The sequence below is a fragment of the Eptatretus burgeri genome, chromosome 16 (assembly GCF_056783735.1).
Source record: "Eptatretus burgeri isolate ZD-2024b chromosome 16, Ebu_testis_v1, whole genome shotgun sequence".
Lineage (NCBI taxonomy): Eukaryota > Metazoa > Chordata > Myxini > Myxiniformes > Myxinidae > Eptatretus > Eptatretus burgeri.
This window is the reverse complement of record NC_140976.1, coordinates 13,232,475-13,255,609: the sequence shown is the minus strand read 5'-3', so window position 1 is coordinate 13,255,609 and position 23,135 is coordinate 13,232,475. Positions and strand designations below refer to the sequence as shown.

Genomic DNA, 23,135 nt, shown 5'->3' with positions numbered 1-23,135 from the left:
ATGGGTCTTAGGGTTGCAAAGAGTCTAAAGGGTCTTGGGGTTCTCAAGGGTCCACTGTAATTAATACACATACTCACGTTCCAGACGAACACACAGAGAGACAGACAGACAGAGAGACAGACCGACAAATAGACCCAAATGCAATACCCCCTCCTCTGGTGAGGGTAATTAATTAAAGGCCCATTTGATTAAAAGTGGATGAAACGGTTGTCACGGAAACTGTTCACATGTCAAAAAGGCTAAAACAATCCTGATTTTTGGTGAACCAGGACTGTGACCCAATATGCAAATCATGTTTAAATTTCAAGTTAATAGGATGAAAATTGATGATTTTATGTGACCTTGAGCTTTGACCTTTTGACCTCAAACAATAGGCTTCAGTGACCCAATATGCAAACCCTGTTCAAATTTTAAGTCAATAGGATGAAGATTTATTATTTTATGTGCCCTTGACCTGTGACCCTTTCAGCATTTGACCTCAAAAACGATATGCTTCTCGATTTTGATTGGTGAACCAATTCAGGGACCCAATATGCAATTTCTGTTCAACCGAGCATAGTATCCAGCCTCCACAGGTTGGGTGGAAATTGCACATTACTTGCTGAAAAAAGTAATAATCTATATATTGCAAGAAGCCTCTTTCGATGTTTGTGTGGCGTGCGTCTAAAGGAGTATAATGGGTCTATGGATCGAAGGTGTCTCAGTGGTGTAAAGGTCTCAAGGGTCGAAGTGGTCCAAAGGGTCTATAAGGGTCTAAATATCTAAAGGGTATTTTTCAATAGTACTTATGGTCTAAAGGGTCTCAAGGTCTAAGGGTCAAGGGTTCTAAGCTGTCCAAAGGGTGTAAATATCTTCAGGAGTCGAAAGTTTCTTAAAATGTCTGAAGGGGTCTAAAAGGGTCTAAACTGGTTGAAAAGGTCCAAAGACATCTAAAAGGTCCAAATAGATCTCAAGTATCAAGGGGTCGAAACGGTCGAAATTGTCAAGGGATCTCAGCAGTCAAAACGGTCTTAAAAGGTCCAAATTGTCCAAAAGGATCAAAAAGGTCGAAGGGATCTCAAGGTCTAAAGGGTATGTTCCAACAGGTCTAAAGGATCTTTGAGGCCAAGGGTTCCAACAGGGTCTATAAGATCTTCGGGGTTTTAAATGTCAAAGAGTTCTGAAAGGTATTGGGGGTCTTGAAGGCCTTCAGGAGTCTAAGGAGTCGAAAGAGATTTAAAAGGTCCACAAGGGTCTTAACGAGTCTAAAGTATCTAAATAGGGTCAAGGGGTCTAAGTGGTCTAAAGGGTCTTAAATGGGACGAAAAGGTCTCGGGGGTCTAAAATGTGGAAGGGCTCCAAAGGTCTAAATGTCTAAATGGGATGTTGCAATAGTCCATAATTAATAGACTTAGTTAATAGATGTAGTCAAGGTGCAATCTTCACCATGATTCACGGACTGGTGTTTGTTTGTTTGTCGCCCGACTCCTACATTTCTGGGCTGATTGAATCCAGACTTTATACAGAGGATCAGCATGACCCCAATTAGTACTTGGGGGTGTTTCTATCTTTGCCGATGGTCTTGGTAGGGGGGGAGGGGAGGGGCAATTCTCTACGTAAATGTGTATCATGTAGCACCACCTCCAGGTGGGAGAGGGTGTTGCAAGTCTCCACCATTTACAACACAGTATTCCTATCCTCACGTTTTCCAGAGCAGTGAGGTGTTGTAAATTATAAGCAGCAGGTAAGTTTTTGCTTCATGCATGTAATCCGGGATTTTTTTTTTTGTTTTTTTTTGCCTATACACCGCCCAAATAAAGGAATGCATCAGAAGAACGTGTTGCGTTACATGCTTGGAACAATGTTGTCAGGTCAAGCCAGATTAGATCGGTAACTTGCTGCAGGTACCATGTAAACCTGTACTAACCTGTTTCATGGTCAAGTTGTCGGTGACTAAAGGATCTCCCCCACCAAGTTTTCTGGTGAGGAGGGTGTATAGATATGGACACCCAGCAGGATTACAAACAAAACCTGTCAAACAGCGGAAGAGCTCCTTGTGAGCCATCAGCCATCCATTTCTAGTGCCCAACTGTGTCTGTGGACATTCTCCTGCAGTTGGGTTACTTTTTTTTTTAGGACGTTGGTGACAGGATTTGCACTCTGGCCACCGTAAAACACTTAATTCCGCAAAACGAACAAATGTTGAATCTGAAAACCCACTCCATGGGAGTACCTCCTGTGCTGCTGCCCTCCATTGGGCAGCTCACCGGATGACGGAATTGGGGGCAAAGCTTTTGGGACCCCCATTCCTTGATGACAGGAGGAAAACCACGGGGTAAACCTCCAGGGTCAGATTGCGGTGGTGTGTGGCGGAGTGGTGCTCCTTGGGTTAACCTGAGGTGGTCCCTTCGGGAGGGTGCCTGGAATTTCGTATGTCTAAGAGAGGATGATCACCTGTCTCTGTTATCATCTGAACTGAAGCGTTTGGTCATCGGTATTGCAGCACTCTCTGAGGTTTGGAGACTGGATTGCGGCGAGATCATGGCAGGTAGTTACACCTACTATTGGTCTGGTCGCTCTGATGGTGACCATGCCCAAGGAGTTGCTGCAGCTATGTCCAATAGGCTGAATCTAATGATAATTGAGGTAACACCGGTCAAGGAGCGTATTATGAGACTAAGGATTCGTCACTCCTTTTGTGTCATTTCTCTGGTCTGTGTGTATACTCCAACTGAGACGAGTGATCTTATCGTGAAGGACGCATTCTATGCCACACTGGAGTCTGTGGTTGATCAGTGCCCCAGGCAAGATACTCTTCTGGTCTTGGGGGATTTCAATGCATCGACTGCAAATGATAGGGATGGTTATGAGACATGTGTTGGTCCCCATGGGTCTGGAACTGTGAACCAGAACAGCACTAAGTTCCATGACTTTGCAAGAAGTCATGGACTTAGGATGGCTGATTCATGGTTTCAGCGCCCACAGGCTCATTGCTGGACTTGGCATTCCAACGCTGGTGGTTTGGCAAAGGAGATTGACCATGAGCTCGTTGATGATCGCTGGAGGATGATCCAGAACTGCAGGGTTCACAGGGGTGTTCAGTTCCTCAATACTAACCACAGGCTTGTTGTTGCAATTCTTAAGTTGCACTTTAAATCCAGGAGAATGGTACCATCCCAGCCAAGGCTGGATGTTGGCTCAAGGATGAGAGGGTATCTGAGGAGTTTGTGGGGATATGGGGGGTTTGGGTGCTTTGGGGAAACTTGGAGAGTTGTAGCGTGCCTTCAAGACCACCGTCCTTGATGTTGCAGGTCGATGTCTTGGAACTCACAGCTGTGGAAAGAAGAATTTTGTCTCTCAAGAGACACTGGATACCATTGACCAGAGTCTAAGGGCCAGGCTTAATGGCAGAGATGAGCTGTTCCGGGAGCTGAGGCGTAAAGCTGTACGTGCTCTCAGAGTGGACAAGGAGTCCTATCTGCGAGGAATCTGTGAGGGGTTGTGCATCACCAGTGGTCAAGTGAATCTCGTACTGCTTCCAGGGAAATTCACGCATTGTGTCCCTCCAAGCCTGTCCCTTGATGGACTGCAGTTAGAAGGGATCGTCGTGGGCTCTTGACAGAGGAGTCCGAAGTGAAGGCCCGCAGGGCCGGTTACTATGAGCGGCTGTACCAGGCTGATCCACCAGCTGTCGAATAGAGATGTGAGGGGTGTAACTATCCTTATTGCTGACCCTCCAATCAACTGTGATCCACCTTCGTTTGTGGAAACACAGGAGGCTGTGGTGGACCGGTTGAAATGAGGGAAAGCTCCTGGGATCTGTGGCACCAATGCTGAACTCTCAAGGCTGGTGGAAATGCTGTACTCATCTCATTGCAAGCAGTTCTGTGCTCTCCCTGGAACACAGGCATCATTCTGACTGACTGGAAGAGGGACCTTGTTGACCCACTCCGGAAAGGAAGGGTGATTGCCAGGACTGTAACAACTACCGAGAGGTGCCGCTGCTCTCAGTGCCAGGCAAGGTCTTTGCTCGGATAATTCCTGATAGGGTTCGCCAGCATCTGCTTGGGCACCAGTGACCAGAGCAGTCAGGCTTTACACGAAAGAGGTCAACGATTGACTGTATCCTTGCCCTTCGGGTCCTCACTAAACGCAGGCGAGAGTTTTGGCAGGGGCTGCTTGCTTCCTTTTTGATCTCTGTAAAGCATTTGATTCAGTGAATCGGGATGCCCTCTGGAGGATTCTTGGTCTTCGTTGGGTGCCACCAAAACTGATCAATCTGATGTCTGAACTATACTCTGGAACTGAGAGTGCTGTGAGATGTGGAGATTACATCTCTGACTTATTTCCAGTTGTAACTGGAGTATGTCAGGGGTGTGTACTGCCTACAGCACTTTTCAGTGTTTGTATGGCCTGGATTCTGGGGAGGATGTCAGAGAAATCAAGCTGCGGTTCATCGTTTGGGAATGTCAATCTCTTACCTTGATTTCGCAGATGATGCAGTCATCTTTGCGGAGCCTTTAGATATCCTTTTGGGAGGTCCATGAGGTGCTGAATGAGGAGTCTGAGCTGCTGGAATTACGGGTTTCCTGGGTCAAAACTAAGATCCAGGCTTTTAATGACATCTTGGATGCTGCTGCCTGTCTGTACCTATTTGTGGTGAGGATGTTGAGGTCACGGAGAGATTCACTCACCTTGGCAGTGATATTGATGTCTCTGCTGGCTGTGAGCCAGAGCTCAATAGACATCTGGGTCGGGCCTGGGGAGTCATGGATTCACTGGATCATGGGGTGTGGTGCTGCCGGTACCTGTGTACGAGGACGAAAATCCGAGTCTTCAGGTCCTTGGTGCTTCCAGTCTTGCTCTATGGATGAGACTTGGACTCTGACCAGGGATCTGAGATGGAGACTTAATTACTTTGGTTCCAGCTCTGTAGCTGTTGTTTATGAAAGTTTTATGACGACTTCCTGTCACGAGTGGGCGGTGTACTCGCATTATTGCGCTTCCGCTTCCTTCCCGCCAAGACGTTTGTCCGCCACGGCAAAAGGAACTGATTGGCTCCATTTTCGACGTTTTCTCTTTAATACCCGACCCTTGAATCGAGGTAAGTTGAATGTCAATTTATTGTTGAGCCCATTGAAGCAACTGAGGTAAATTATTGTGTTGTGTGGCTGTAAAATGTATCGTACTAGGTCCTGTGTAAAGCATGGAGCAAGTTCGTTGTGCCGCACGAGTAACGACATGTACTGAATGGCTGTATTTTTCCTTTTCAATTTTTACGTGAATTAAAGACACGCTTTTTGAAACCAAGACAAGTCTCGTGACCTCTGAGGATTATTGACACTAGTGCGTGCCCGTGCGTGGCCGTACGTGCGTGGCTGTACGTGCGTGGCTGTACGTGCAAAAAAGAAAAAAAAAAAACTTTCAAACCGCGTGCCAGAAACAACAACCACACAGGCCGTTCCTTCACTCTCGCGTGGCCGTACGTGCAAAAAAAAAAAAAACTTTCAAACCACGTGCCAGAAACAACAACCACACAGGCCATTCCTTCACTCTCACGTGGCCGTACATGCGTGTCCGTACGTGCAAAAAAAAAAAACTTTCAAACCGCGTGCCAGAAACAACAACCACACAGGCCGTTCCTTCACTCTCGCGTGGCCGTACGTGCGTGTCCGTACGTGCAAAAAAAAAAAAAAAACTTTCAAACCGCGTGCCAGAAACAACAACCACACAGGCCGTTCTTTCACTCTCGCGTGGCCGTACATGCGTGGCCATACGTGCGTGGCTGTACGTGCAAAAAAGAAAAAAAAACTTTCAAACCGCGTACCAGAAACAACAAATACACAGGCCGTTCCTTCGCTCTCGCGTGCCAGTACGTGCGAGTCCGTACGTGCAAAAAATAAATAAATAAACCAAAAAAACTTTCAAACCGCGTGCCAGAAACAACCACACAGGCCGTTCCTTCGCTCTCGCGATGTCGTACGTGCGTGTCCGTACGAGCAAAAAAAAACTTTCAAACTGCGTGCCAGAAACAACAACCACACAGGCCGTTCCTTTGCTCTCGTGTGCCTGTACGTGCAAAAAAGAAAAAGAATTGTGACGTCAAAGCATGATGTCCTGTCATTGGTTGGTAAATAAATGGCCATAACTTTGGAACCACTTGTCCGATTAATATCAAACCTTGAAAACGCACATACTCAGGTTCCCAGCAATATACCTGGCAAGTTTCAATTAGATCGGACTAGTGGTTGTCGAGAAACAGCGGTCGCAGACACACACACGCACAGACACACACACACACACGCACACACACACGCACAGACACACACACACACACACACACACACACACACAGACACACACACACACACACACACAGAGATTGCTGGAATTACAGATAGACGAGTACGTGCTCGTAAAAAAAAAAAAAAAAAAAAAAAAAAAAAAAAAAAAAAAGTCGCCCTCTTGCCAAAAGGTGAACACGTGTGACTTCTTTAAGGTCACACTGAGGTGAACAGAGCTGCTATCCACCAGGAGCGACTCCTTGAGGAATATCTGCCTACGAGAGATTCCGATGAGAATCGTTCTACAGAGTAACCATGAAAAATATGCGTTTGCCTCAACGTCACCAAATGACGTCATAATGTCTCAAGCTTGACATATCTAGAAAGCACTCATTGAGGTGTTCAATTTGAGGTATTACACGATATGGTACCTAAGATTTCAAAATTTGACCTTGGGGTCAAAAACTTTCGACCTCCAGCGCTAACCATGAAGATCAAGGCCAATCGCCATCAAAAATTAATCAGCTGAGCGCCAGATCATGAACTATATTCCCATGAAGTTTGAAGATGATCCGATCAAAATTACTCAAAAAATAAGGGTTTCGTCGACTCCCCTGATTTGCGACACTGACCTTGACCTTTGACCTTGACCTTGAAAATTTTATGTGCTGAAAGGGACCTCTATAGGACTCCGATATGCGAAGTTACAAAAATTTCCAATGATAACTGTGCTCCGCAGAACGATCGATACGTGATTACAGACAAACAAACAAAAAAAAACAACAAAAAAAAAACATTCAAGCTGACTAACATATCTTGAAAAAACTTCGTTTTGGCAAGATAATAAATAAATATTCCAACCGGGAGGAAGAAACAACAACCACACAGGCCGTTTTTTCGCTCTCGCGTGCCCGTATGTGCGTGGCCCAGAAGTTCGCATATCACAGTTACGATGATTCGCAATTTAGGTTTTAATGGCCAATTATTCAATTAGCACCAACGTATTTTACCTTTTCGCAATGTCGTCGCAAGGAAAAACAAAAAGAGAAGAGAGGAGAGAAAAAAAATTACTTCCTGGTTCGGAGCACACCAGCACTCTGATGTTACTGAAATTTATGCACCGTCTAATAGGAAAACGATCATAACTTGGGGCATTGTGTTTATCTATAAATGTGCATAAGAAAGAGAAATTATTAGAATACACAAAGTCATCACTCTCCGGAAGCCCGTACGTTGTAACCCGTAATGGGGAACACGACTGAGGTTCCCTTCCCCATCGGCCACGCCCACGCAATAACGTGTCCTTTCATTGGTTGGTAAATAAATGGCCATAACTTGGGAAGCACTTGTCCGATTAATATCAAACCTTGAAAAGGCACATCCTCAGGTCCCCAGCAATATATCTGGCAAGTTTCAATTAGATCGGACCAGTGGTTGTCGAGAAACAGCGGTCGTAGACACACACACACACACACACACACACACACACACACACACACACACACACACACACACACACACACACATTGCTGGAATTATAGATAGATTAGTGTGGGCCTGTACGTCCGTGCCCGTACGTGCAAAAAAATAGAGATGAATTGTGACGTCAATAGTGATGTCATGGCACTGTGTCCTGTCTGTGGTTGGTAAATAAATGGCTATAACTTGGGAACCACTTGTCCGATTAATATCAAACCTTGAAAAGGCACATCCACAGGGCCCCAGCAATGTAGTTGGTGGCAAGTTTCAATTAGATCGGACCAGTGGTTGTCGAGAAACAGCGGTCGCAGACAAACACACGCACAGACACGCACACAGATTGCTGGAATTATAGATAGATTAGTGCGGGCCCGTACGTCCGTGCCCTTATGTGCAAAAAAAAAGAAGATGAATTGTGACGTCAATCGTGATGTCATAGCACTGTGTCCTGTCATTGGTTGGTAAATAAATGGCCATAACTTGGGAACCACTTGTCCGATTAATATCAAACCTTGAAAAGGCACATCTACAGGGCCCCAGCAATATACCTGGCAAGTTTCAATTAGATCGGACCAGTGGTTGTCGAGAAACCGGTCACACACACACACACACACACACACACACACACACACACACACACACACACACACACACACACACACACACACACACACACACACACACACACTGCTGGAATTATAGATAGACTAGTGCGTGGCCGTACGTGCAAAAAAAAAGAAGATATTGTGACGTCAATCGTGATGTCATAGCACTGTGTCCTGTCATTGGTTGGTAAATAAATGGCCATAACTTGGGAACCACTTGTCCGATTAATATCAAACCTTGAAAAGACACATCTACAGGGCCCCAGCAATATACCTGGCAAGTTTCAATTAGATCATACCAGTGGTTGTCAAAAAACAGCGGTCACAGACAAACACACACACACACACATTGCTGGAATTATAGATAGATAAAGTGTGATAACCGCCAGACAGCTCTCTTCGGAGAATCCTTGGCTATCGCTGGTCGGACTTTGTGTCCAACGAGCGATTGCTGAGAGAGACTCAAATGAAATTTGTTACCTGTGCATCGTCCATGAGCATCAACTGCGGCTGTATGGACATGTGACTCGTTTTCCTGACGCTGATCCTGCTCACCAGATTCTCTCAGCGAGGGAGCTTCGTGAGGGGAGGAGGCCAATTGGCCGACCACGTTCCTCGTGGTTGCAGCAGGTTGATCGGCATCTCAAGGGGATGGGGATTGGCCAGGCATCTGCCTGGGGGATGGCCAGACGGAGACCCCTGGAGTCACGGCAGAAAGTGGATGCAGTGACATGCTGCTCCGGCGCCTGCTCCCCTACCTGACCTGACCTGAACGAGATCACCCAGAAGGCAGGTACTCTGCCAGTAATACATAATTAATGGGTACTCACGGTCCCACTCAAATAGTACGTAATTAATAAACACACTCATGTGGTTCAACCGAGTGTTCACCTCGCCGAGTATTCACCATCTACCCATGTTTTTCGGTTGTTTTTTTTTCAGTGTACTATTTAGATATCAAGTGAATTTTATTAAAGTTGATTATTTATGTGGCCTTGACCTTTGACCTCAAAAAATATTAGGCTTCCAGCTTGTCACTACCTCAACTGGGTGGTTAGGTTTCACGAAGATTGGAATAAAAATGTGACCTGGTGGAGGTAGTGACAAGCTCGAAGCCTTTTGTTTTTTGAGGTCAAAAGGTCAAGGTCACATAAATCTTCAATTTTCACCCGAATCACTTGATATCTCCATCTTGTCGCAGACGTGGCCCGGATAACTCCGAAAGGCCGGCGTGTCAATCTACAATTCTTCTTCACCACATCCATTCCTTCACACCGTTTACCCACAACACTCTCACCCGAATACATTCGCCCCCTCACACCCCACCACCCCGTACTTTTCATACACACATTCATCCATGAGAGAGACAATGGTGTCACGCCATACCTGTTATAATTCCCCTATCTAACTCGTGTATTCCCTGTCATCCCTTTACACAATCGCAATCCTTTTAGCCAACCGTTCATTTTAACTAAGTGTTACTAACCTCTCTACGTAGTCTCTCAATGTCACCTTTCTTGGTGTCTATACTAATGCTCCTGTGCCCCCATGCTGTTTAATCTCTTAATTGCTTTTCACAGACTCAGCTCCAGGGATTTCCCCATGGAGAACCTATCCGTGGCTGCTGCGCCAACTGTTTGTGCCATTGGACCTGCGAACTGCCCACGAGCCACTTTGCGGTCATCCTACAGATATACTCACCACCCCCACTTGTGACAGGTGCAGCACACGCTCCACAGCAGGTCGTGCTCCACACGCCGGCTCCCATCGAACTGTCACGGAAACCAAAACTCATTCAAAAATTACTCCCAATTGTTATGATTGTCCCATCAATTATTGTTTATTGTCCCAACAATCATATCAATTATTTATATCGTCCATGCGTGGGTGGCTCACCCTACAGTCTGCACACACTCCTGCCCCCAAGCTCTCTCATCCCAGCACACTCTCCACTGCCCATGCACTCGCCACACACTCGGTCTCATTCACGCGATTACCAAAGGCCGGGAATTTTTTTTCTGACTGGCAGGGTCTCCAAGCAGCCATCAAACTTCTCGACTGGTCTCCCATCGCTACTTTCTCCAACATCAACTCATCCTGGGAATTCTTTCAAAGAAACTTGCTCTCCCTCATGCACAGATTTATCCCCTCTCGTGTTCAGTTGTCCTACCCTTCCTCCTGCCCATGGTTCACTGAAGCTTGTGGCCAGGCAGTTGTCCTGAAACAACTTACCTTTGCCTCATGGAAAGCAAACCCAACTGAAGGTAATCTCAGTGCGTTCCATAAAGCTCGGAACAAGTGTGTATCTACCCTCAGGAGAGCCAGAAAACAACATCTGTCCAAGCTCAAGTCTGAACTCTCAAACCTCTCTCCCTCCTCCAAATCCTAGTGGCGTCTAATCAAATCTGTTTCTGGTGTATGTTCCTCCTCCATCCCCTCTCTCACCTCAAATGGCAACACTGCTGACATCGCACGTGAAAAGGCTGAATGCCGAAACTCGGTGTTTGCATTTAAATCTTGTGTCCGAAACCCATTGCTTTCTACACCCACCTTACCCAGTTGCACTCAGCTATCCCTGGACTCTGTGTCGTTTTCTTCTGACAAGGTGGAGAGCTTTCTGTCAAACCTTGACTCAGATTCTGCAACCGGTCCAGACGGCATCAGCCCACGTGTCCTAAAAACCTGCTGCTCGGCTCTTGCTTACCCTCTCTCTGTTCTATTCACCCTCTCATTTGCTCAAGGTTATCTGCCATCTGCTTGGAAATCAGCAAACATTACTGCCCTGCATAACAAAGGTGCAAAACAGATCCCTGCAACTATGGACCAATCAGCCTTCTCCCAATCATCAGCAAGGTTATGGAATCCATCATCGCTTCAGACATCAAATCCTTCCTCTTCTCCAATGGCTTGATTTCTAATCATCAATTTGGTTTCAGACCAGGTCACTCTACCCTGGATATGCTGCTTCTGCTCTCCCAACAATGGATGGAGGTCCTCAATGCCAGACAGGAAATCAGAGCCATATCCCTGGACATATCGTGTGCTTTCGAATGGTCTGGCACCCTGCCCTGCTCATCAAACTCTCTTCCTCTGGTGTCCAAAGCCATCTCCACTCATGGCTCGCAGACTTCCTCTGCTGTCGTAGTCAACATGTGGCCATAAATGGAGTTCTTTCATCCCCTCTTCCTGTCCAGGTTGGACTTCCTCAAGGCAGCCTTCTGGGCCCTGTTCTTTTTTATGGTTTTCAGCAATGATCTCTCAGACATTCTGGAAATTCCTCTTTATCTCTTTGCTGATGACTCCACCCTCTGCCATACCATGTCATCCCTCAGAGTGGCAAGCAGCAGCTTCTTCACTCTCTGCAGATCTGGGGAAAATCACAAACTGGTCCAACACGTAGAACATGTCTTTCAATCCTGACACATCTCACACTCTCACTATGTCTCTCTGACAAGACCGTTTGGAAAAACCCCCTATCTACTTTCTCAACAATCCTCTGGAAGAAGTCCTTTCATTCAAGCTTCTGTGTCTCACTATCTGCCATGATCTTTCCTGAGAAAGCCACATTTCCAACCTGCCCTCCAAAGCCAGTCGCCGACTGGGCATCCTCTGTCGTGCAAAGTCCTTCCTCGGCACACCTGAGCTCCTGACCACATAGAAATATTTTGTCTGCAGCCTTTGAGAATACTGCTTTCCCCTCTGGACTGGTGCTCCTGCCTCTCACCTTTCTCGGCTTCACGTTGTGGAAACCAAGGCATTTTGGATCGAGTTGGGGAGAAATTAAGGGTTCCCATGCACCCCCTCTGGGATTTAATGACACTGTTTTTTTTTTTTAAACTGCCAAGGGTGTCTATTAATAGATTTGACATGTTCCCAAGAAAAAAAAGTGGCTCCAAGGGTCCATTCGGCGGCCATCTTGGATTTCGTCACGAACGTCAGCGAAAATTTAAATGTCATAACTTTTTTGCCACATGTCCTAGAAACATAAATGAAAGAACTTTTTCAATTAATTGTGGGATTGTAAATCATTTAAGAACATTATTTTAGCATTTAGATGCCATTTATTAGATCAAAATCGAGAAACACCTTCAAAATTGGACCATTTTTAAAGTATCATCTCACATCACATACGTCAAATTGTTGCCACCTATTCGTTTTAAACCATAAAAACTAAAACATTAGTCATCATCATCATCACTGTCACAATCAAGAGAGGTTAACATATCCTCAAAGTCATTCACTCCATTTTCTTCATCCTCCTCTTCTCCTTCGTCATCTTCTTCATCACTTGTGACCAGAACATCTACAAGACTTTATGGCAATACCGGTCCATCCGACCTGAGAGGCTCGAGGTGACCACCATCTCCCTCGACCCATCCATGCCTGGTTGCTTCTAGAACATCAAAGATTGGGATATGAGACTGCTTCAATTGGGCCACACGATAATTCGCTCTTCTGATATGGGGGTATAGAGACTTTGATTATAATTATCCCACTCCGAATGGAAGAGGCTATTGCGTTCACCCCTCACAATCTGTGGGGTGAGCCACGTAGATGACTCGTCCAGCATATGATGTACTCGTAGATGTACATATGTCTGAGTGTCAGACACAGCAAAATGTGTTTCGGGAGTTTCCACTCTGAATTTGTGACAGAGCGACACAGGTCCTGTCCAATCGATAAAACCAAGCGCTCAGACTTCTCACATTTGGATGTAGGGTTTCCAGATATGACGAGATTGAGAAATTTCTGGAGTTCTTCTGGGAGCATATCTGTATTGACGGTGAGATCAGCTGCAGTCGGAGGCCATGGAAGGTCCTTGCCCTCCTTGAATGCTCGACGGATGATTCCTCGCAAGATTAGTGCAACTTCCTTTATGCTGTCCTTGGTAGCGACCTTGTAAACTTGACTAACAGCTTCGCCAACTGTTAGGGAAGAGCTATATACCAAGTAGAACGAAATGAAACCTTGCTCATCAGATTCAACCTTGTTGAACGAGCGTTTTGTTCCTAGATTTGTATGCCCTTCCAGCCGTCACATTAGTTTCTCCGAACGATAATTAGAATTAGCAAAAGCAGTTTCATCGAGTTTGGCAACATAGATTAAGCGAAGCGAAGAAAGTTGAATTGCTAGTTTCTGGGTAATTACGTGCTGCTCTATGAAATCAACCACTGCATTGAAGGCTGCATTGTGAGCGGCAGTCAGATTAGCTTGTTCTGCAATTGTTTGAGGGTTCTTGCTGTTCCCTCGTGTTGACGCCCGCTCAAACTCTTTTCGGCAGTAGGAATGGAACCGAGCTTCAGCTGCGAAGAGATCAACACCTTTTATCCTCCGAAGAAGTGATTGATTGCCCTTTTATTCAGCAAGATCTTCAATCTTCTGCCATGCTTCAGTCATTGCGAATTTAGTTGGACGTTGTGTGGTACGAGCGTTTTTAATGGTCACATGAATGGGTCCCTCTTTTCACAGAAGATACACTCCGGGCCAAACACAGTTGCCGTATTTCCTGGTTTCCGGGGAGAGTGGCGATGAGAGAAGGCGGGTTTGGAACGATTTCGGCTTTTGAGACGATCTAGATTCTTTGAGAAATACTGATAGCAGCCCCTATGGTAGCCTGTAATTGTCAAATCATAACCATGTAATGAGTCTGGTATCTGTCGGCATACCTCTTCAATGCGGAGTGCAGATGAGGGTGATTCTGCCAATCTCAGATCACGAATCTCGTGCAACACTGCCAGTCTCTCTGTCGGGTCTGCAACAGTTTGCAATGCCGTAAATTTGTCATGTTTAACACTCCTCACCACATGTATTAAGCATTTTTCAGTTTTGGTTGTGCATGAGAGTTCACCAGATGCTTTGGTCCTTTTTTGCTTTTGGCCACAATCCATGGTGAAACAAGGCTTAGTAAAGGCATAGATCCACTTCTACCATTCACCTGTAAAACACAGACTCAATGTTACTCCACTGACATCATGTAGTAGAGGCAAAATGTTGGCCAGCTTCTAAAGCGAATCAACTTCGCCAACAAACTTGATATATTAAGACGATACTTGAAAAATGATCACATTTTGTCCAATTTTGAAGGTTTTTCTCGATTTTGATGTAATAAATGGCATCTAAACACTAAAATAATGTTCTTAAATGATTTACAATCCCACAACTAAGTGAAAAAGTTCTTTCATTTATGTTTCTAGGACATGTGGTAAAAAAGTTATGACATTTAAATTTTCGCTGACATTCGTGACAAAATCCAAGATGGCCGCCAAATTGACCCTTCGGGCCACTTTTTTTTTTTCTTGGAAACATGTCAAATCTATCAATAGACACCCTTGGCAGTTTAAAAACCCGGTGTCATTAAATCCCAGAAGGGGTGCATGGGAACCCCTAATTCCTCCCCAACTAATCATTTGTATCTCTCAAGGTGAGGCTGAATATTTGGGTCTCTCACTCTCTCACTTCAGACAGGTCGGTGGTCTTTCTCTCTTCTTCCATCTCCTCTCTGGTCTCTCCCCCCCCCCCGCTCTGTCTATGATATCCCCAATCTATCCCCCCCAATATTTCCGCAGGGCACTCAAGGTCCGCCAACAACCTCCTTCTGGTAAAAATACCAAAATCAAGAATCACTGCTCACCTTCACTCTTTCATTCCTCTTTTTTTTTCCCACCTTTAGAATATACTCCCACACTCTCTTCAATCCCATTCTTCCCTCCAGGGCTTCAAAACAGCCGTACGTCACAACCTCTTGTCTTCGCCCATCCATAACCTCGACCTTTTCTACCCCCGTTAATCCACCCCAAACCCACCTCCTTAAATTTCCCTGCCTTCCTTCCGTAAAGTTCCCTGTCGTGTGAGGTCCTAAAAGTCCCTGTAGTGTCCATCTTGCTTACCCTGTGTCCTCCACCCCATCCATCTCCCTTCCACAGATCTCCTAATGTCTCTGTTCCCCACTGTTTTGTCCTTGCCTCTCTCGCCCCTCTTGTCTCCTGCCCCCCCCCCCCTGTTGTGTGTTGTGTGTTACCTCTCATACGAGCCTCGACAATGTATACAAAAAATACATAAATAATAATTCCCTTTTATAGTGGCTTGCAAAACTATTCACCCCCACCAATAATGCCACATTTAGATAAATTATGAATTATGTAAAAAAAATTCCAAATGAACTTTTTTATTAATAACTGAAGAGATCAAACTGAACACTGTTATCGTTGAAGGTTTCATGTCAGGAATACCTGAAAAAAACATGTACAAGTCAGAATTCACTGGTTGTTGAAGTATTCAACCCCTCGGGTCAGTACTTGGTGGAAACACATTTTCCAACAATGAATGCAATGAGTGTTTTTGAGTCGGTCTCTACCAGATTTACACAGTGAGATGGTGAAATCTTTGCCCATTCTTCACGTGAAAATTGCTCTAGTTCTGCCAAGTTTAATGGGGATCGTTGATGAACTGCAATCTTCATGTCTCTCCATAAATGTTCAATTCGGTTCAAGTCAGGACTTTAACTGGGCCACTCAATAACATTTATTTTCTTCTTATTCAGCCACTCCATTGTGGCATTAGCATCGGGCTTCGGATTATTGTTTTGCTGAAATGTGAATTGTATAATTGGGAATTTAAATTTTTCCACATGTTACATGACCATTTGATAAAACACATGTTGAGTGTATGTCGAAAACTGTTCACCAGAGGAAATTTAAACTTCACCATGTGTTACATGACCATTTGATATAACACATATTGAATGTACTGCAATGTACTCCATAGACAGAGACGAAGGCTCTGAAGTGGGAACAACAGGTTTAATCTGGACACGGGCACAACACAGCGCAGCACAGCATCGGAACATGGGCGGGTCACGTGACTTTTTAGCCATGCCACGGTGCACCCACTTATGCATGCGTTCGCATAAACTACTGATGCATCTCATGTCACCCCCCCCACCCCTTTTTAGTCAGTTCCGAAGGAAGTGATTTATAAAATGGGGGTCATGTCTGTCGATCCGTCAGTCTGTCTGTCCACATTCAATCTTTCGATCATTATTCTGCAACCTTGGGTCAGAATGACTTGAAACTCTGAAGGATGATACTTAGGGAGATCCTGCAGAATCTCCCACAATAAAATTTCAAATTTGTCACCAATTGACTGAGTTAATTAGTCTCATCAATTAATCTTCAAAGTCATAAAACTCTGAGACTTTTCATAGTTTTTGCTTCTGGTTTGGTATAATGGTTCTATGGAACAATGTCTACAGCTCGTCTGAGCGTTTTTTCTGAATTTTTGCCCAGGAAGAAAGATAATTAATGAGTCTTAATGAGTATGAAGTTCATTAGGGCCGGAATAAAAACAATGAATGTTAATGAATATGTCTAATATCGATGATGTCTGAACTGACCAGGGCCCATGGGCCGTATTTTATAAGTTACTTCCTTTGGAACTGACTAAAAATTAAAGGAATAATTATGGGCCCCTATTTGGTCCAGGCTACAGGGTAGTGACCCCATCTGCGCCCTTGGCGCTCCTGCCCACACCAAATCATTCTGAAGACCGCACAGGGTAAATATTCTCTGAATACCATCCAGTTATTACTTACGAAATCTAAAGATTTCGTAGGTATATTGATGCCTTCCGTTTCTGTTTGTTTGTTTGTTTGTTTGCAGGCACGATAACTCGAGAACGGAAGAAGCTACCAATATCAAATTACACCACGTGATTCAGGAGGGTGGTGGATAGCGCTGATTAGATTTTGGTCAAAATCGGTCAAAGGTCAAGGTCACAGTGAGGTCAAACATCCAAAACATTCGATTTTTGATGGTTTGGTACAGAATCATCGTAGAAACTTCTGGTTTGCGTCGCTACCTTCTCGAGAGACAGCTTTTATTAGACAAGGTCAGAGGTCAAGTTGACGATTTCGTAAGTACCAGTCTATGACTGCTTGTTTGTTTGTTTGTAGGCACGATAAATCGAAAACGGAAGAAGCTACCAATGTCAAATTACACCACGTGATTCAGGAGGTTGATGGCTAGTGCTGATTAGATTTTGGTCAAAATCGGTCAAAGGTCAAGGTCACAGTGAGGTCAAACATAATTCCGTAAATTCATGTGGAGAAATGGATTATTTTTGCTTCGCTCGACGTTACGAGTTCGTTTTAACTTCGATTTTAATTTTGTCTTCGGTTTTTGCGATCGCTTAGGACGCTTAAAACTCGGTTGTCGAAATTCTGGTAAAAATCGGATGTTTTGGAGACGTTTTAAGATTGTATAAAAAATATTTCACTCGACGCGTCACGGGTCGTCCCATGATGCAGTGCGCTCGAGCAGACGCGTCGTTGAGTGACGTTAAGGTATAATTGCGTGGAGAAATGGAGATTTTTGCGTCGGTCGACGTTACGATTTTGATGGTTTGATACAGAATCATCGTAGAAACTTCTGGTTTGCGTCGCAACCTTCTCTAGAGACAGCTTTTATTAGACAAGGTCAGAGGTCAAGTTGACCCATTTCGTAAGTACCAGTCTATGACTGCTTGTTTGTTTGTTTGTTTGTTTGTAGGCACGATAACTCGAGAACGGAAGAAGCTACCAATGTCAAATTACACCACGTGATTCAGGAGGGTGATGGCTAGCGCTGATTAGATTTTGGTCAAAATCGGTCAAAGGTCAAGGTCACAGTGAGGTCAAACATCCAAAACATTCGATTTTTGATGGTTTGGTACAGAATCATCGTAGAAACTTCTGGTTTGTGTCGCTACCTTCTCGAGAGACAGCTTTTATTAGACAAGGTCAGAGGTCAAGTTGACGATTTTGTAAGTACCAGTCTATGACTGCTTGTTTGTTTCTTCGTCTTTATCTGCTTTTGTTCCGAATTCGGGGAAGCTATTCCCAAGCACGTGATCGATGAGTATCGTAATTTAAGTTGTAAATTGAGAGTAAATGGCCCATTGCCAATCTTACCTATTTAATACATACACAGTTAATATAAACACCTGCACATACTTGCTTGAAATGTGTACAGGAAACCGAGTCGATTGTATCACATTCACTAACTAGAGGGGGAGCACTCCGTAGAGTGCAAAACCTCCACCGCCAATACTGCGAGGTCACTCAAGTGAACCTCATATCCTATTAATTCAATTTGATGTCAACAGTGCTCACAGAGTTATATTTTGCAACTTTCCCTTTTACTTTTAACTTTTACATACTCAATTCAATCGTCATAACTAGATTCCTTGAGACAGAAATTGATTTTACGTGGGTATATCCACCTGAAGTTGCAAAATCAGCCGCAATTATAATTTTGGCATGTTTTTTGTTGGAAATCACTTAAAACATGTAGAAATGCAACAAAAAAAAATTAAAATATTTTTTCAAAATTGCCGCCATAGCGGCCATATTGGACTTTGGACCAAGTCCAAAATCTAATGGCATGATCCTTGGACCATACCTAATCCCCCACCAAGTTTCGTCGAAATCCATCAAGGGGTTTTTCCGTAATACCGTTCACAAACAAACAAACAGACAGGGGTGAAAACAGTAACCTCCGTCTACCTTCGATGGCGGAGGTTAGTTAACTTGGTCGATTAACACTCCATGTGAAGTTTTGAACACAACTGATCAGGTTTGAATGATTGATTGCCAGACTGATACAATCGAATTCTTCTTGTTCTTGTTCTTGTTCTTCTTGTTCTTCTTCTTGTTCTTGTTCTTCTTGTTCTTCTTGTTCTTCTTGTTCTTCTTGTTCTTCTTGTTCTTCTTGTTCTTCTTGTTCTTCTTGTTCTTCTTGTTCTTCTTGTTCTTGTTCTTGTTCTTCTTGTTCTTGTTCTTGTTCTTGTTCTTGTTCTTCTTCTTCTTGATCTTCTTCTTCTTGTTCTTGTTCTTCTTCTTCTTGTTCTTCTTGTTCTGCTTCTTCTCCTTCTTCTTGTTCTTCTTCTTCTTCTCAACTGTGCTGCTGATGCAGTGCCCCCGTTACTCGTAAGGTGGTACTCATTTTGCTGACCCCAGATGGATGACAGACTGAGTCAACCCCACCAGGTTGTTAATTCAGCAGCCAACGTGGTTCGAACTCAGGACCCTAAGATCCCAAGCCAGCTACTCGAACCACTAAGCCAACACCAGGCTTATCATGGTATTGACGTCTGTGTACGATTCTCACTGACACGATAACCCACACCATTACCACCATGACCTCATTGCCTGCGTCATACGTAATAGGTCATACGTCATACGTCACACGTACACCTCCATTCGGAAAGAATTGTCTTTTTGGCCAAATCGTAATTGCCTCGTTGTTGGGTGAAAAGGTTTTGGAGACAAACTCTCGGCGTGTGATACTTGTGAAGCCTGCGGCCTGATAACGTCACTGCTGGGAGACTTTCCGTGTCTGCTTGCTTTCCGTGCGACAGGCGACAGGACGCGCGCCATTACCATGGAGATTTCCGAGATGAATTGCAAGAAATTCAGACCATGAAACACTGCTCGCTCTATGTGACAATTCAAGCGGATATTTCTCCCGAGGAATGCATATTAAGGGGGTTTAGATCCTCGCCCTGGGTGGAATGTCGGTCTCAATCGAGGAGCAAAGCCTACGGTGGCTTCATGGTTCAGAGCATCCGCTTTGGGACTGCGAAGTCAGTGGCTCGAACCCCGACCGAGTCGTACCGAAGAGTCCGTATTAAAAATGAATGGTATGTGCCGCGAGCTTGTTTGACACTTCACAGTTATACAGGATAGAGCACGGACAAACAACTGTAATAACAACAGCGCAGGCTTTAATGGGCCTTATGGCTTCCTTTTCCCTCGAAGTTCCTTGTTGGGGAACTCGTATTATAATGACCATAAAGCAGTCACAGTCACCGTTAATAATTCAGACTTCAGAGGTTGCTTAAGTAATGCAGTGCAATGGCAAGAAAAAGAGCATTCAAAGATTGCAGACCCTCGTCAGGACTTGTGTTGTGTGGTGTTTGTGTAGTTTTGTGTGTTACCGAATTAATAAGAAACATAATTGGAACTGTCACTTTATAATTGCTGGCAGTGATGACCGGGTACCAAGACGTCCCGCTTTGATTGGACACCTGACCCTGACCCTGACCCATGACGTTTATTATTATTATTATTATTATTATTATTATTAATCAATTTAATTTAGGATGGGATTAAAATAAATTCAATTCAAATCAAATGGAAGACCAAATAGGTAAAGTCCTGCACTGGAGTAATCAGAAGGAACCCGAACAAGCAAAAGGCTAAGATGAAGTCATCAGGAGGATCCTGGATAGGATTCTCATTTCAGCTGCTACTCCTCTACCCTCAAACCCATCCAGGCACAGCCAAGTGAGCCTCATTCAAAAAAATAAAAAAGAACCCAGATCAAAAAATTCTAAAATTCTGGCTGCCAGACCATGCATCCGATCAAGTTGAAATTTGAAACATGTATTTCCAATCACGACTGGATCATAAATGTGAAGTTTTATGTCGATTGATTACGCAGTACCAGAGAAAACATTATTTAATATTTTCTTAAATCCAATATGGCTGCCAAACCATGTGACATCAATTATTCCTTCACAACCTTGTACACACATGCCTTGGGGAACATTTGTGTGAAGTTTCCCCTCGATCTATCCAGCTGTTCTGGAGAAGAAGAATTTTGTTTTAAGGTAAATCCAATATGGCTGTCAAACCATGTGACCTATGATGTCATATGTGAGAACCTTTCGTTCCTCATGAATAGGCAGTCGTATGTACTGTAAAGTTTTGCCTCCATCTGTTCAGCCATTTCAGAGAAGAAGATTTTTAAAGGTTTTGTTTTAAAAACAATATGGCTGCCGAATCACGTGAGCGATTGCATCAATTTTTTTCTGTGGACCATTTTATCCCAAGATGACCCTCAAAAATTTTCATACTGATTGGATGTGGCGTTCTACATATGCAATTATGACGTCATAACGAGGGCACCTATGATGTCATAAAAAAATCACACTCATTCCTCATGTGAAGTACTTGCCGTGTGCCAAGTTTCAATATTTTCCTTGGTGCGGTTTCAGAGATACAGACTACAGAGGTCCAAAGTTTTTCTGTTTTTCCAATATGACTGCCACACCATGTGACCTATGACGTCATAGTTATTCAAACATTCCACATGAGTAGTTGTACCAAGAGTGAAAATTTCGTCTCAATCCGACAAGCAGTTGCAGAGAAAAACACAAAAGTTCTGTGCAGACAAAACAAACAGACAAACAAACAAGCAGTCATAGACTGGTACTTACGAAATCGTCAACTTGACCTCTGACCTTGTCTAATAAAAGCTGTCTCTAGAGAAGGTAGCGACGCAAACCAGAAGTTTCTACGATGATTCTGTACCAAACCATGAAAAATCGAATGTTTTGGATGTTTGACCTCACTGTGACCTTGACCTTTGACCGATTTTGACCAAAATCTAATCAGCACGAGCCATCACCCTCCTGAATCACGTGGTGTAATTTGACATTGGTAGCTTCTTCCGTTCTCGAGTTATCTGTACCAAACCATCAAAAATCGAGTATTTGACCTCACTGTGACCTTGACCTTTGACCGATTTTGACCAAAATCTAATCAGCGCTAGCCATCACCCTCCTGAATCACGTGGTGTAATTTGACATTGGTAGCTTCTTCCGTTCTCGAGTTATCTGTACCAAACCATCAAAAATCGAGTATTTGACCTCACTGTGACCTTGACCTTTGACCGATTTTGACCAAAATCTAATCAGCGCTAGCCATCACCCTCCTGAATCACGTGGTGTAATTTGACATTTGGAGCTTCTTCCATTCTCGAGTTATCCTGCCTGCAAACACACAGAGTCTGGAAGTGATCAATATTCTTACGAAATCTTAGAATTCGTAAGTAACAAAGACACACAAACAAACAGACCCAAATGCAATTTCATCTCTTTCAGCAAGGGTAATAATTAATTCTCAAGAAACTCGAAAAAATAATTTTGGCATGACGCCAGTTTTGCATTTTTTGGGGGTCATTGTGTGACATCATTTGCATGATGTCATCGCACGTGATTTTACATGGCATGACGTCGGCGCCAACGTCTGTGGTGTTGGCCCATGGGAGGTGATGAAGGAAGCTTTGGCATGAGTGGTGAAGAGGAGTAAATAAACTTGTTTTTAATTAAAGTTGTTTGAATGTGCAAGATACATAGTCATGGAGTGTGTCCATTGGCAAGCCAGCCGTTCCATATCAACTGCTTTGCAAGCCACTTGGCAAGCCGAGCAAGCGGTCAAGGGCTGGGGTGTTTTCCGTTCGCAAGCAGCTTGTTATCGCTTGACAAGCCAGCCGTTCCATATCAACCGCTTTGCAAGCTGCTTGGTAAGCCAGCCATTCCGTATTGATGGCTTCCCTCTCACCTCTTGCCAACATATCTAACAACTCGATTTTTTTCGCACAATGTCATAACCTTTCTCTGCCTTTTGGCACAATTTCTTTTGTCCATCATTTTACGTTTGGGCGCCATTTTTATCTGTTTTGTGTCTACTAGATATTGTAGATCTAGTATTACAGGATATCTGTATCTCATTTCCTGTTCGGTGATTATTCATTATTAAATTTAGCTTCATTCTCATATGCTGGTCTGATGACTACAATTAATGGTGCGCGAGAAACAACAAAAGGATCGTAATGGGAGGTAATCATACACACGGATGCCAGCAATGACTCATCTTCACTCAAAAACCACGATTAGCTGAAATAATACACTGCTATAACGTAATCAGAACACAATGGGTTTCCAGGGATTGGTCGAAACCCGCGAT

General features: G+C 44.1%; 1 long non-coding RNA gene across 1 annotated transcript in view; it reads left to right on the top strand.

The window, feature by feature from the left end:
* LOC147010548 (uncharacterized) overlaps nt 1–22,929 on the top strand; it is a 29,161-nt gene extending 6,232 nt beyond the window's left edge. The window contains exons 2-3 of the long non-coding RNA XR_015052134.1: nt 8,906–9,140; nt 9,928–22,929. This is a non-coding gene — a long non-coding RNA (uncharacterized LOC147010548). The remainder of the gene's footprint in view (nt 1–8,905; nt 9,141–9,927) is intronic.
* Nucleotides 22,930–23,135: the final 206 nt, after the last annotated feature.